This window comes from Vulpes vulpes, chromosome 14 (genome assembly GCF_048418805.1).
Source record: "Vulpes vulpes isolate BD-2025 chromosome 14, VulVul3, whole genome shotgun sequence".
In the NCBI taxonomy this organism is placed as follows: domain Eukaryota; kingdom Metazoa; phylum Chordata; class Mammalia; order Carnivora; family Canidae; genus Vulpes; species Vulpes vulpes.
The window spans coordinates 83,584,385-83,589,981 of NC_132793.1; the positions used below are offsets into that span (position 1 = coordinate 83,584,385).

The following is a 5,597-nucleotide window of genomic DNA, read 5'->3' on the forward strand; positions in this document are numbered from 1 at the left end:
TAGGTGTTCAGAATGATGTTATAACTATTGAGCTGTATTCGAGGGACTAGACAAACTTGGGATTCCCTACTCCTCCACTATCATAACTGCTCCTCCTTAGGTGTACAATATTTTGATTCAACTTCCATACATCACTCTGTGCTCCTCACAAGTGCACTCCTTAATCCCCATCACCTATTTCATCACCCACCCACCCATTCATCTTCCCCTCTGAAAACCATCAGTTTCTTGTCTATAATTAAGAGTCTGCTTCTTGATTAACTCTATTATTTTTCTCTTTGTTTGATTTGTTTCTTAATTCCAAATGAATGATGGAATGTGGTATTTGTCTTTCTCTGGCTTATTTTGCTTAGCATAATACTCTCTAGCTCCACTTATGTCATTGCAAATGGCAGGATTTCATTCTTCTTTTTTTTATTCTTCTTTTTTATATATGCCATTGTGTATATATACCACATTCATTCCTTAACTGATGGACACTTGGGCTGTTTCCATATCTTGGCAATTATAAATACTGCTGCAATAAACATAGAGGTGCATGTATCACTTTGAATTAGTGTTTTTGTATTCTTTGGGTAAATACCCAGTAGTGTGATTGCTGGATCATAAGCTAGTTCAGTTTTTAACTTTTTTTTTTTTAGTTTAGCATCATTTATTAAGTGGTCTCAGCTGTTGTTGTAGCTGCTGTGTATCAGCCTATTCTTAAAACATAAGATGCTCTTGTCCAGGACAGAAGGATCTTCCAGGTAGCACACCAACAGAACAAGAGACTCTGATGATACCAGCTTCAGTGATGGTGCCATCCAGAGAGGGAAAAGGTCATGGCATATTCACCGCAGCTTCCAGAGTTTTTGAAAAAGGAGGCTTTGGGGGCCCAGCCTGCCTGGCATTTTGATGCTGTTGGTGTGGGTCTTGTACTCCATAATGATGTTGGTAGGTACGTTAAGCACTCACTGAAGTGTATCCTGGATGTGAGCTGTGGTTGCTTGGTCACTGGCAGTCTTATTCCATATTGAAATAATGTCCTCCTGAAACTGGACAGAGACCACCGCCTCATAGATCTCCTCCCCAACCATGGACTGTTCCCCCAACATGGCCAGGATATGATTCTCTCAGCAATGGGATGCCAAGCTCTTCTGCAGTCAAATAATCCACTTGCCACCATTTTTATTTGCATCATCCTCCCACATGGGCTTAATTCCTTCTTTGAAGAGATGGAAGCCACTGTGGCCTGTCAGGTCCCCGGGACGTACCATATGGCTATAAAACCTCCAGAACTGCTCCACAGAGGCAAAGGTGCTGATCTGTTTGATATCCTGTTCATAGCTCTGTGAGCTGGTGGGACGGCCGGGGGTTCTTCTGGAGTACCAGAAAGTATGTTGTACTGCTGCTGCTGTACTGCTGCATGCTCTGCTGGCCCAGGGACAACAGCTTTCCTCTTACTGCTGCCCTGACTTTTGTCTTGTTCTGTTTTTTTTCTTCTCACCCTCTTTCTGTGTGCTGTTTTCTTCATTCTGATCATGGCCCCCACTGTCATCATCTTTCAATGCATCGAACTTGTTCATCCTCTCACCTCTGCCATTGCCCAGTTTTTAACTTTTAAAAATATTTTTCTCTTTTTTAAAAAGTATTTTCTTTTTTTAAAGATTTTATTTATTAATGAGACAGAGAGAGAGAGAGAGAGAGAGAGAGGGAGAGAGAATGGCAGAGACACAGGCAGAGGGAGAAGCAGGCTCCGTGCAGGCCCGGGTCTCCAGGATCACGCCCTGGGCTGAAGTCGGCGATAAACCGCTGGGCTACCGGGGCTGCCCAGTTTTTAACTTTTTGAGGAAAATCCATACTGTTTCCTAGAGGCTGCACCAGTTCGCATTCTATCAACAGCGCAGGCGTGTTTCTTTTTGTCTGCATCCATACCAACACCTACTTTTCTTGTGTTGCTAATTTTAACCTTTCCAATAGGCATGAGAGGATGTCTTATATTAGTTTTGTTTTACATTTCCTCAATGAAAAGTGATAATGAACATCGTTTCGTGTTTCTGTTAGCCATCTGGATGTCTTTTTAGAGAAATGTTTATTTAATCTTCTGCCAATTTTTAAACTGGATTATTTGTTTTTAGGGTGTTGTGTTTGATAAGTTCTTTATATATTTTGGAATCTAACTCTTACATCATTTGCAAATATCTTCTCTCATTCCATAGGTTGCCTTTTAGTTGTTGATTCTTTCCCTGGGAAGAGGCATTTAATTTTGATGAAGTCACAATGGTTTATTTTTGTTTTTGTTTCCCTGGCCTCAGGAGACATATCTAGAAAAAGTTGCTGTGGCCAATGTCAGAGAAAATTACTGCCTGTGTTCTCTGCTAGGATTTTTATGGTTTCAAGTCGGTTGAAGTTTTTTTTTTTTTTAAGTACTCACAACCAGTGTGGAGCCCAATGCAGGCTTGAACCCACAACCCTTAGATCAAGACTTGAACTGAGCCCAATAGTTAGACGCTTAACCAACTGAGCCACATCCTAACCTCTCTGTAGGCTTGTTTTATAAGCTAACATGTGACCTATTCTGGGTAATATTCCATATTCACTTAAGAAAGAATGTGTATTCTGCTGGGTTTTTTTTATGGAATATTCTGAATGTATCAAATCCGTCTGGTTCAGTGTCATTTAAAGCCATTCATTTTCGGTTTAGATGATCTGTCCAATGACGTAAATGGGGTTACATCATTTGTAATACAATCTACTGTTATTGTATTACTATTGATTATTTCTTTTATGTTTGTTATTGACTGTTTTATGTATTTGGGTGCACCAGTGTTGAGTGCATAGATATTTACAGTTGTTACATCTTCTTGTTGGGTTGTCTTCTTTATTATTATATAGTGCCTCTTCTTACAGACTTTGTTTTAAAGTGTATTTTGTCTGATGTAAGTTTGCCACTCTGTCTTTCTTTTGACATCCATTTGTATGTTAAATGCTTTCCCATCCCCTCATTTTCAATCTGCAGGTGTCTTGAGGAGTAAAATGAGTCTCTTGTAGGCAGTGTATAGAAAGGTCTTTTTTAAAAATCCATTCTGTAACCCTATATCTTTTGATTATAACATTTAGTCCATTTACATTCAAAGTAACTATTGATATATACAGGTATTAATTTCATTTTATTACTTGTTTTGTTGTTGTTTTTGAAGATTACTTCTGATCCTTTCTTGTCTTTATTTTGTAGTTTGATGATTTTCTTTAGTGATATATTTGGATGCTTTTCTCTTTATTCTTTGTATTTTTATTAATGGTTTTTAATATATGGTTATCACTAGATTTGTATATATCCTCTTTCACATAAGACATCTATATTAAGTTGATGAAGTTTGAACCCATTGTTTACACCTCTCCTCCCTACATTTTAGGTATATGTCATTGTATTTTACATCTTTACATTTTGTGAGGTCCTTGACTGATTTTTATAGAAATATTCATTTTTGCTTTTGTATTTACTACCTTTATACTATCACTTTTAGTCTCTCTTTTCCACTGAAAGTGCTTCCTTTAGTATTTCTTGGTGCATCAGATTGATGCTTCTATGCTATATGTCCATGAGTTGTTTGCTTGCCTACTCTCCAAGAGCATCCCAAAGCCCTCCAGCCTCTAACCCAGCCATACCTGAAGACCTTTACTACTACAGGCTTTAACCTCCTGTGGTTTCAAGAACTCATGAAATTCAGCCTCTCTCACTGTCCAAGCCAATTGTTATGGGGATTCATTTTCACTGAGAGCTCCCCTGTACGTTAGTCTGTCTGTCATCCTTCTCTGAGACCATGGATCCCTCCCCACCACAATGGCCATGATCTATTTCTTTCCCCAACTGTGTCTATGCACTTCCTACCTTCTTTGATGTGATCTCTTCTCTGCCTTTGTTGTGGAGTTTGTTCTGCCAGTCTTCAGATCAATTTCTGGGGTATTTAGGATTATTTTATAGTTACCTAGTTGTATTATCAGGACCAGACAAGCCTTGGATACTCCTTCTCTGCTGCCATCTTCCAATCCCTGCCTAAATAGGGTTATTCTTGAGGCTTAAAGTATAATAAAATTTTTCCTACTAAGTTTTGGATATTTTGATACTCACAGTCCTTTTTTCTGATATGTTCTTTTTAAAATGGGAATGTGTATTCTATACCTGTCCTATCTTTGTATTATGAAAGTAGATAACATGTTTGGTTTTATAGATTCACGGCTGGAGGAGAATTTTGCTTAAGGATAAATCATACCCCAAGTCTCACCCATACTTGACTTAGATGATGATGTAGATAAGATTTAGGACTTAGAGTTCATGCTAAAATGAATTAATGAAGCTGTTTGGGATGGAGTCAAAGTATTTATATGTTAGAAGGATATGAATTTTAAGTTTCCATAGGGAAGAATGTTGCAGATTTAATTGTGTATGAATATATTTAAGTATAGCCCCTAGTATCTCAGAATGTGATTGCATTTAGGGATAAGGCCTTTAAAGATGTAATTAGGTTAAATGAGATCATCTGAATGGATCTTAATCCTATTAGACCAGTATTCTTATAAGATGGAATTTGGGTACACCAGAGATCTGCACACACAGGAAAAGGGCATTTTGAGGACATGGAAAGTAATGGCTATCTAAAAACCAAAGAAAGAGGTTTCAGGATAAAACAAACCTGCTGCTGATACCTTTATCTCAGGGGTCTATCTTCCAGAATTGTGAGGAAAATTAATTATGCTCCTTGAGCCACTCATTCTATGGTATTTTGTTATGCAGACCTAGAAAATCAATACAACAGGCCAGGAGGATGATAACTCCTACTTAGTACAGATCACCAGGACCAGAAAAAGCAATACAGATCTTGTTCTCAATGAATTACAATTCAGAGTTTTGACTTGTCTTGTGATTGCCTGAAAGTCTGGTTCATTGACTTGCTTTTGTTTCACTCAACTTAGAGCAGTCCTACCACTGGAGAAGCTCCCAGCTGGTTTGGCTGGAAACATTTAAATCATAAGTAGCACTACAGCAACCTGGAAGCAAAGCATAACATTTGGGGCAAGCAATAGACTACATATTGTGTAAAGGAAGAAGTTGGAAAAAGATATACATGGACAAATAAGCTCCTCCAAATATTGAGGAATTGAAAAGTTCATGCATATACCTAGGGTTATTCTTAGAAAATATCTGAGAAGACGCTAATCTTTCACTTCTCACTGAGCTTCAGATGCTATAGAAGTAGGAGTGAAGCCTAAAGAAGAGTAGTATGTCACCTGGCTGAGTATTGAAGGAAAGCAAACAGAGTCAATGAGCTGGGGGAGTTTCTTTTCTTTTCTTTTCTTTTTTTTTTAAAAAAGCTTCTTTCTTTTCTTTCTTTCTTTCTTTCTTTCTTTCTTTCTTTCTTTCCTTCTTTCTGCTCATTTTCTTTTAAATTAAATTTACATTTTTTTACTCCAAGAATTTGAGGAAATTTCCAAAACACCAGCTTCCCATGAATTTAACAAAACATGAAAATCAGAGACCACACATGACAAAGAAAGCAGCAACAACAAATGCTAAGTTGGGTGGAGCATATGACTTCTAGAATGGCCACATTACAATT

The 5,597-nt window shown here is 37.8% G+C and overlaps 1 pseudogene; it reads right to left on the minus strand.

Moving 5' to 3' along the window:
• Window positions 1-773: 773 nt before the first annotated feature.
• LOC112907095 (eukaryotic translation initiation factor 4E type 2 pseudogene) lies at window positions 774-1,608 on the minus strand (annotated as a pseudogene).
• Between the last annotated feature and the right edge of the window lie 3,989 nt (window positions 1,609-5,597).